Source organism: Balaenoptera borealis (assembly GCF_965194805.1).
Source record: "Balaenoptera borealis genome assembly, contig: HAP1_SCAFFOLD_817, whole genome shotgun sequence".
NCBI classification, from domain to species: domain Eukaryota; kingdom Metazoa; phylum Chordata; class Mammalia; order Artiodactyla; family Balaenopteridae; genus Balaenoptera; species Balaenoptera borealis.
The window spans coordinates 3546-14001 of NW_028123385.1; the positions used below are offsets into that span (position 1 = coordinate 3546).

Consider the following 10456-nt stretch of genomic DNA (forward strand, 5'->3'; position numbering starts at 1 on the left):
CAGTCTCGGAAGGTTGTGCTTTCCTAAGATTTTGTCCATTTCTTCCAGGTTGTCCAATTTATTGGCATATAGTTGCTTGTAGTAATCCCTTATGATTCTTTGTATTTCTGCAGGGTCGATTATTACTTTTCCTTTTTCATGTCTAATTCTGTTGATTTGAGTCTTCTCCCTTTTTTTTTTTTTTCAGCATTTGCCTTATGTATTACAGTGCTCCTATGTTGGGTGCAAAAATATTTACAATTGTTATATCTCCTTCTTGGATTGATCCCTTGATCATAATGTAGTGTCCGGTTTGTCTCTTTTAATAGTCTTTATTTTAAAGTCTATTTTGTCATGGAGGCAACCTAAGTGTCCATCATTGGATGAATGGATAAAGAAGATGTGGCACATATATACAATGGAATATTACTCAGCCATAAAAAGAAACGAGATTGAGTTATTTGTAGTGAGGTGGATGGAGTTAGAGTCTGTCACACAGAGTGAAGTAAGTCAGAAAGAGAAAAACAAATACAGTATGCTAACACATATATATGGAATCTAAGGAAAAAAAAAGAAAGGTCATGAAGAACCTAGTGGTAAGACGGAAATAAAGACACAGACCTACTAGAGAATGGACTTGAGGATATGGGGAGGGGGAAGGGTAAGCTGTGACAAAGTGAGAGAGTGGCATGGACATATATGCACTACCAAACGTAAAATAGATAGCTAGTGAGAAGCAGCTGCATAGCACAGGGAGATCAGCTCGGTGCTTTGTGACCACCTAGAGGGGTGGGATAGGGAGGGTGGGAGGGAGGGAGATGCAAGAGGGAAGAGATATGGGAACATATGTATATGTATAACTGATTCACTTTGTTATAAAGCAGAAACTAACACACCATTGTAAAGCAATTATACTCCAAATAAAGATGTTAAAAAATAAAAAATAAAGTGAAAAAACATTCAGGGTCAAAAAAAAAAAAAAAAAAAGAAAGTATGTTTAAGGTATATTTCAGTCCTAAATTTCTAAATTTCCATAGCACTGTATTGTCTAGAAAGGCATCAATTTCTCAACTTTTCTGGGACTTTTCAAAATTCAATTATTTTGACAAGTTATAAAAAAGGTAAACTCTTTGGTTTGTAATACTGTGATGCATTCTTTACTTATTTCTAATTACCTTTATCTTAAATATTTCTTAATCATATTGGAATATCTCCTTGTTGCAGTTTGCTCAAAATTTGACATGATGGAGATATATATCTTTAGAATTATATGTCCTAAAGTGCAAAATACCTGTATTTTTATTTCAGACAACTTGACTATAATTTATACAAATGTTTTATATCTATGGACTTAATTTGCAAAATGCAGGCATAGTGTTAGACATATTTATAACCTGTATAAAAATCATGGGCAGGCATATAAACATTCCACCTTTTGCTACTTATGAAAAAAATAGCAGGCTATCCAATTATTTTGTGATAGTCAATTATATATACATTACTAAAGGCTCATGACTGGTATCTCTTGTGCTCAGAGTCCGTACTAATGTAAAAGTAAGAGAATCTGATGGATAGCAAAGGCTGCAGAGAAAGAATGTTAACTTCAACACCTAAAATATATAAGTTGCTGTTCTTCTCTATAGTTTTAGAGCATTCAGCAAATCTTTACAGTCAATATATGTAAAATATCAAAGTCATCATATGTACCTTTGGGATAACACATAAATGCAAAGGTAATATTTATATTTTCTTCAGGATAGCTTGAAAATATTATCGTGAGTTTTGTTGTATATCAACTTAAGGGGTGAAATTATTATTCATTATAATGCTTGTTGTAACATAGCTAAAGGATTTTAAATACTTGCTGGAAAACCCATAGGAGAAAATGCAAATGGAACTCATGTCTTACAAGCAAGTTCTAATGGAAAAGCTCATCTGGTGAAATATAAATTTGAATCATTACAAAATTTAGGCCAATGAAAATGTTTCCCCCAAAGACAGTCCTTTCTTACTAGATTGGAGGTTTTACTGTCCTATACCACTTCTGACAGCCTCTTTTTAGCAAACATCTAGAATTAAGTGAATTAACTATTATATCTAACTTATAAGTATAGGTGATTTTCCCGTGTAACTCCATAATTGAGATCTACATATCCTTATAAGCTATTGTGCGTTATGTCACCTTTGACTTGTGAGACCCACTTAAAATCAGAGAAAAAAAAAGGAAGTGAAATTTTGTTTCCATTGTGACACCTCTACTTTTTTTTAACTTTTAAAAGTTCTTTTATAATATTTTATCATAGTATTTATATAGTATATAATACATCCAACAAATAGGTATTGATTACTTTTAGGTGTTGAGGATCAAAAGGCTAAAACTCTGGGCAAATACATTCTATTTGGAAATTCAGTCAGTGCATGAATAAATACATATATAATACCAGACAAAACTAATGTGACTCTGTAGCACAGCACATAGGAATCTTTAACACCCTTGAGTAGTTGGGAAAAAATATGAATTAAGGTAGTGGCAACACTGGTATAATAATTATTGTGCCTAGAAGTTCACAGCTCTTCTTGACATGCCATTGGCAGAAAAAGCAGTTAGTTCTTTTTAAAGAAATAGTACAGTCACAGGATGTGAGGGGAAAATGAAAAAGAAAAACCATTGGCCAAATTTGAATATATCTTCAGCAGTTTGGTCTTTTCAAAATTGCAGTGTATTTAAAATTCATTTTAAATCTTAGCAATTATTTTGTATAATTTAGAATATTTTATTTTGTATATTCTTAATTATTGAATTATTATTGATTTGCAGTATTATATTAGTTTTGAGAGTATAACATAATGATTCAATATTTTTATACATTATGACCATGATAAGTCTAGTTACCATCCGTCACCATACAAAGTTATTACAATATTATTGACTATATTCCCTATGGTGTACATTGTAGTCCAATAGCTTTTTTATTTTATAACTTAGCCATCATTTTCACACTAATAGATTGCCAGAGTTTCCTTGATTAAAAGAATCAAGTCAAGGATAAATAATTTTTGAGATTTAAAATTACTTTAAAATGATCACATGTACTGTTATTGCTGTTTCTATTTCTCTTTTGCTTCCAATTTTTGCCTTATCATGTCTTATTTTGTCTTTCCTTTCCTTTTTAAACATTGTTTTCTGTTCTGTTTTTTTTTCTTTCTTTCTTTGTCCTGCCTTGCCTTTCATTTCTCTTCTTTTCATTCTTTTTCCGGGCACATTCTGAATCTAAATGGGCATATTTGAGGTGAATATCATATGGTCTACTGAAGACCACACATACTGAATATCTAGAGATTCTCTTTACTAACAAATATTTCAAAGAGCAAGCTGCCTATTAACCAGATGTCATTATTATGTTTTTAAAATATATTCTAGTTATTCTCAGTTTTGTGTGGCTATTATATTTTAAAGCTTGCGTTAGTAATAATCTACCCTGTCCCAGGGATGATGTCATTACCTGCTCACTTACTCAAGCCAGACATTTAGAGTCCATTTTTGATTCTTCACTTTCTTGTGGGCTGATGTCTTATCCATTTGAGGTCTATTGATTTAATCTCCTACATACTATACAACATGCCTACTTTTCTCTATCTCTGTTACCATCAGCTTAATTCACAAGAGGGAGAAAATGATGATTCTAGGATTCCTGGCTTTGGTGATTGGGAATGACACCATCCTTACTGAAATGAGAAAACTTGGGGAAGGTTAGTAACTGTTGTCAGGAAAATCAACTCCAGAAATATTCTCTCTGCCTCTACCTTTCCCAACCCTTGTTCATTCTCCTTCTAGCAGATCCAACTGCAGTGGAAATTTGGCCATGTCATTTCTATTTTTCAATTATTCAATGGATCCCTATGTCACTTCAAATACAATCAAACTCTCCATCTCAGTCTACAAGGCTATGCATAATTTGATCTATTTGTATGTTTTAATTTTCTTGAATCACTAGCTCATTATGGTGAGGCAAAACTGCTCTTAATTTTCAAATATTTCAAGCTTTATCCAATTTCAAGAATTGTGCAGATGCTCTTACTTGCACATGCTCATCAAAGTCTTTTCTCCATGTTCTCTTTACTAAGTCCTTCTCATAATTCAGGTTTCTGCTCAAATGGCACTGCCTCAGTGAAGCCTTCTCTATTCTATTCTTTCTAAGTGGGTCGTCTCTGTTTATTTTCTGTGGCCAGGTTTTTTTTTTTGGTTTTGTTTTCTGTGAACCATTTTTTTACAACTAGAAATATTGTGATTTATGTCTTTTTATTTTTTCTCTAAGTTCAATTAGATGTTGTTATTTATTTCTTCCCTCAGTTGTATCTGATGCCAGCACAGTGCCTGGTAGGAGAGAGGTATTCATTGACTATTTACTAATGAATGAATACAAAGATTTAATGAATTAGTGCTTACATTTTGATAGAGTGTGCATTGAATTACAATCTTCCCCTGATATGTACTCTTCTAAAACTTTCATTTTAAATTACAACTTGAGATTCCTGCTTTTATTATTTTTCTTGTAAAAGAGGACTTTCATAAATTACTTAATATATAATTGCATGAAGATGGGAATTTCCAGTTTTGTCTTAGAGTATTATGTATTAAAGCTATTTTATATATTAAAAGAAATATATTTCACTTACAGTGTGAATTTTTATAGTAATATAAGGAACATTTTTATGAGTTTCAGTACAGGGAAGAATAGTTAACTTGCTCTTTTTGGGAAACAAGATTTTTATCCCTTTTCAGTTTTAATGTCTTCTGCAAATAATATTTTCTCCAGATGCACAGTCTGTAGTCCATTTTGTAAGGTTTTCTTTTTCTGTCATTTTGCTCAGACTCATCTGTACACAAACATATATTTTGCTCATGTTTCAGGGGCAAGGACATTTTGTGGACATCATTATATTGATTTTTTTTCTTTAGACCTAACCTATCAAGATGATTCTTAGTATATTTCATTTTCTAAACATCACTTTGATCTGGCTAGATTTTTCTAAGTATGCAGCATAAAAAGCGAACGCCAAATCAATTGTATTGTTAAAAGTGCTCAGGACACAGCCATTTAGATATCTAAATATTAACTTCATTGGAAATGAAGTGTCATAATTATTTTTTTGGCTATGTCACGTGGTTTGCAGGATCTTAGTTCCCTGACCAGGGATCTAACAGGTCCCAGGGCAGTGAAAGCCCCGAGTCCTAACCACTGGACTGCCAGGGAATTACCAAAGCATCATCATTGATGTTGGATTACATTTGTGGTTAAAATATTATAAACTTACAATTTTCTTTTGCAATTTATAAGTAACCTGTAGGATGATGCTTTGATTTTATGTCATAATCTGATGCTTATTCACTACACTTCTAGAATCATTAGACCTACTATGTAATTACACCATCTGTATTAAAATTAAAATAAAAGCAACTGGTTTGATAGAGCAGCATCTATAGTCAGGGCTCTTTCACTTATAAACTCCTCTAACTAAACTCTACCTTTAAGCTAAAAGAAGACTCCTTTGGAAGATACTGGAGATACCAGGGGCTCCATGTAAACTTTCTCGGAGGCAGGGCAGCTCGAGAGTCCTGGGCACTGTGATCGGGAACAGGGCTCCACTATGACCAGCGCTCTCTTTTTCAGGTCTGCTTCCATATGGGTGCAACGTCATTCTCTCCTGTTGTAGATGTGTTTATTTTTTCTCCGTTAAGAGCAGGAAAACTCACCTGTAACCAAAGTGTGGGAGGCAGTGAGGGCATTCTTTTTATTCCTTAGCCTCACGACTAAAACTATAAAGAATGAATCTGACTAAACTGCCCTGGGCATGCTACAAAGATTGGCTCAGCCTGGGCCCTGTAGGAGAAGGTGGTATGGCATCAGGGGAGTCTGAGAATCATGGATCTGTGGCCATTGTTGATACTGGGAATATAATTGTTGTGAGCTAAGAAGTTACTTCAACTTGGGTCTACTAGAAGTTGCAAAGTGCCATACAGTTCAAAAGAGGAAGAAAGTTTGATCATGGAAACAATATATTATTTTTATCCAGAACTTGAGCTTAATTATCCCTTTTATATCTCTTACAATACTGAGAATTTTTTTTTTTCCTTAGGTAATAACTGACTAAAGGTTCATTAACTACTTACAGCAAAGACTTCAGTGACTGGGTTCAATATAAAAAGAAATGGACATATGGACTCACTAACTGAAAGGAATGTTACTTTTCTGAATTGCTGTAACTATCATTAGACAGAGTTTTTTAGATGACTCAGCTTTTATAATAAAATTTTAGATATGATTTTATAGACTAAAACAACTTGTATTCCTATCTCATTAAATCTATTGAATAGCCTACTCATTTAGTCACTAAATTAATTATATGCAACACAGCATTAATACATTTGATTAATGTCCATTGACAAGAAAAAAAAGAAAAATTCCAGCATATATTCCCTGAAATTTCTTATAAAAGAGTTTCTTGAAAATAATGTAGAAATGTAGTGGTGAATAAATAAAAGATATCTGTATATTTTTTTAACTTGAGAAAAGCAAAACATTTCTAGCTCTCTTGTATTTATTTCTACAATATTAGTAATTATAAATGTATTTGAAATATTTGCTGTTTTTTTTTAACATCTTTATTGGAGTTTAATTGCTTTGCAATGGTGTGTTAGTTTCTGCTGTACCACAAAGTAGACATGTATCCCCATATCTCCTCCCTCTTGCATCTCCCTCCAACCCTCCCTATCCCACCCCTCTAGTTGATCACAAAGCACCGAGCTGATCTCCCAGTGCTATGCAGCTATTTCCCACTAGCTACCTATTTTACATTTGGTACTGTGTATATGTCAATGCCACTCTCTCACTTCGTCCCAGCTCACCCTTCCCCACCACCATGTCCTCAAGTCCTTTCTCTATGTCTGAGTCTTTATTCCTGTCCTGCCCCTAGGTTCTTCAGAAACTTTTTTTTTTTTAGATTCCATATATATGTGTTAGCATACCGTATTTGTTTTTCTCTTTCTGACATAATTCACTCTGTAAGACTGACTCTAGATCCATCCACTACAAATACCTCAATTTCATTTCCTTTTATGGCTAATATTCCATTGTATATATGTGCCCCATCTTTTTTTTTTTTTTTAAACATCTTTATTGAAGTATAATTGCCTTACAATGGTGTGTTAGCTTCTGCTTTATAACAAAGTGAATCAGTTATACATATACAATATGTTCCCATTTCTCTTCCCTCTTGCATCTCCCTCCCTCCCACCCTCCCCATCCCACCCCTCTAGGTGGTCACAAAGCACCGAGCTGATCTTCCTGTGCTATGCGGCTGCTTCCCACTAGCTATCTATTTTACATTTGGTAGTGTATATATGTCCATGACACTCTCTTACCCTGTCACATCTCACCCCACCCCCTCCCCATATCCTCAAGTCCATTCTCTAGTAGGTCTATGTCTTTATTCCCGTCTTGCCACTAGGTTCTTCATGGCCTTTTTTTTTTTTTTTTTTCCCTTAGATTCCGTATATATGTGTTAGCATACTGTATTTGTTTTTCTCTTTCTGACTTACTTCACTCTGTATGACAGACTCTAACTCCATCCACCTCATTACAAATACCTCCATTTCATTTCTTTTTATGGCTGAGTAATATTCCATTGTATATATGTGCCACATCTTCTTTATCCATTCATCTGTTGATGGATACTTAGGTGGCTTCCATGTCCTGGCTATTGTAAATAGTGTTGCAATGAATATTGTCGTACATGACTCTTTTTGAATTACGGTTTTCTCAGGGTATATGTCTAGTAGTGGGATTGCTGGATCATATGGTAGTTCTATTTTTAGTTTTTAAAGGAACCTCCATACTGTTCTCTGTAGTGGCTGTATCAATTTACATTCCCATCAACAGTACAAGAGGGTTCCCTTTTCTCCACACCCTCTCCAGCATTTATTGTTTGTAGATTTTTTGATGATGGCCATACTCCGTGGCCATTCTCACACCTCTCGGTGTGGGGTGATACCTCATTGTAGTTCTGATTTGCATTTCTCTAGTGATTAGTGATGCTGAGCATCCTTTCATGTGTTTGTTGGCAATCTGTATATCTTCTTTGGAGAAATGTCTATTTAGGCCTTCTGCCCACTATTGGATTGGGTTGTTTGTTTTTTTGATATCAAGCTGCATGAGCTGCTTCTATATTTGGGAGATTAATCCTTCATCAGTTGCTTCATTTGCAAATATTTTTTCCCATTATGAGGGCTGCCTTTTCGTTTATGGTTTCCTTTGTTGTGCAAAAGCTTTTAAGTTTCATTAGGTCCCATTTATTTATTTTTGTTTTTATTTCCCTTTGTCTAGGAGGTGGGTCAAAAAGGATCTCGCTGTGATTTATGTCATAGAGTATTCTGCCTATGTTTTCCTTTAAGAGTTTTATAGTGTCTGGCCTTACATTTAGGTCTTTAATCCATTTTGAGTTTATTTTTGTGTATGGTGTTAGGGAATGTTCTAATTTCATTCTTTTATATGTAGCTGTCTAGTTTTCCCAGGACCACTTACTGAAGAGGCTGTCTTTTCTCCATTGTATATTCTTGCCTCCTTTATCAAAAATAAGGTGACCATATGTGCATGGGTTTATCTCTGGGCTTTCTGTCCTGTTACATTGATCTATATTTCTGTTTTTGTGCCAGTACCATACTGTCTTGATTAAGATTTGGAGTATAGTATGAAGTCAGGGAGCCTGATTCTTCCAGTTCCGTTTTTCTTTCTCAAGATTTATTTGGCTGTTTGGGGTCTTTTGTGTTTCCATACAAATTATGAAATTTTTTGTTCTAGTTCTGTGAAAAATGCTATTGGTAGTTTGATAGGGATTGCATTGAATCTGTAGATTGCTTTGGGTGGTAGAGTCATTTTCACAATATTGATTCATCCAATTCAAGAACATGGTATATCTCTCCATCTGTTTGTATCATCTTTAATTTCTTTCATCAGTGTCTTATAATTTTCTGCATACAGGTCTTTTGTCTCCTTAGGTAGGTTTATTCCTAGGTATTTTATTCTTTTTGTTGCAATGGTAAGTGGGAGTGATTCCATAATTTCTTTTTCAGATTTTTCATCATTAGTGTATAGGAATGCAAGAGATTTCTGTGCACTAATTTTGTATCCTTCTAGTTTACCAAATTCATTGATTTGCTCTAGTAGTTTTCTGGTAGCCTCTTTAGGATTCTCTATATTTAGTAACATGTCATCTGTAAACAGTGACTGTTTTAATTCTTCTTTTCCAGTTTGGATTCCTTTTATTTCTTTTTCTTCTCTGATTGCTGTGGCTAAAACTTCCAAAACTATGTTGAATAATAGTGGTGAGAGTGGGTAACCTTGTCTTGTTCCTGATTTTAGTGGAAATGGTTTCAGTTTTTCACCATGGAGAACAATGTTGGCTGTGGGTTTGTCATATATGGTCTTTATTACGTTGAGGTAAGTTCCCTCTATGCTTACTTTCTAGATGGTTTTTATCATAAATGGGCGTTGAATTTTGTCAAAAGCTTTTTCTGCATCTATTGAGATTATCATATAGTTTTATCCTTCAATTTGTTAATATGGTGTATCACATTGATTGATTTGCTTATATTGAAGAATCCTTGCATTCCTGGGATAAAGCCCACTTGATCATGGTGTATGATCCTTTTAATGCGCTGTTGGATTCTGTTTGCTAGTATTTTGTTGCGTTTTTTTGCATCTATGTTCATCAGTGATATTGGCCTGTAGTTTTCTTTCTTTGTGACATCTTTGTCTGGTTTTGGTATCAGGGTGATGGTGGCCTCGTAGAATGAGTTTGGGTGTGTTCTTCCCTCTGCTATATTTTGGAAGAGTTTGAGAAGGATAGGTGTTACCTCTTCTCTAAATGTTTGATAGAATTTGCCTGTGAAGCCATCTAGTCCTGGGTTTTTGTTTGTTGAAAGAATTTAATCACAGTTTCAATTTCAGTGCTTCTGATTGGTCTGTTTATATTTTCTATTTCTTCCTGGTTCAGCCTCGTAAAGTGCTTTTCTACGAGTTTGTCCATTTTTTCCAGGTTGTCCACTTTATTGGCATATTTTTGCTTGTAGTAATCTCTCATGATCCTTTGTATTTCTGCAGCGTCAGTTGTTACTTTCCCTTTTTTTCCTGATTAGTATGGATAACAGTTTATCAATTTTGTTTATCTTCTCAAAGAACCAGCTTTTAGTTTTATTGATCTTTGCTATTGTTTCCCTGATTTCTTTTTCATTTATTTCTAATCTGATCTTTATGGTTTTTTTCCTTCTGCTAACTTTGGGGTTTTATTGTTATTCTTTCTCTAATTGCTTTAGGTGTAAGGTTAGGTTGTTTATTTGAGATTTTTCTTGTTTCTTGAGGTAGGATTGTACTGCTTTAAACTTCCCTCTTAGAACTGCTTTTGCTGCATCCCATAGGTT

The 10456-nt window shown here is 34.2% G+C and overlaps 1 long non-coding RNA gene across 1 annotated transcript in view; it reads right to left on the bottom strand.

Annotated features, from left to right (window-relative positions):
- Positions 1 to 2698: 2698 nt before the first annotated feature.
- LOC309621673 overlaps positions 2699 to 10456 on the bottom strand; it is a 301426-nt gene continuing 293668 nt past the window's right edge. Inside the window, exon 13 of the long non-coding RNA XR_014240144.1 lies at positions 2699 to 5734. This is a non-coding gene — a long non-coding RNA (uncharacterized lncRNA). The remainder of the gene's footprint in view (positions 5735 to 10456) is intronic.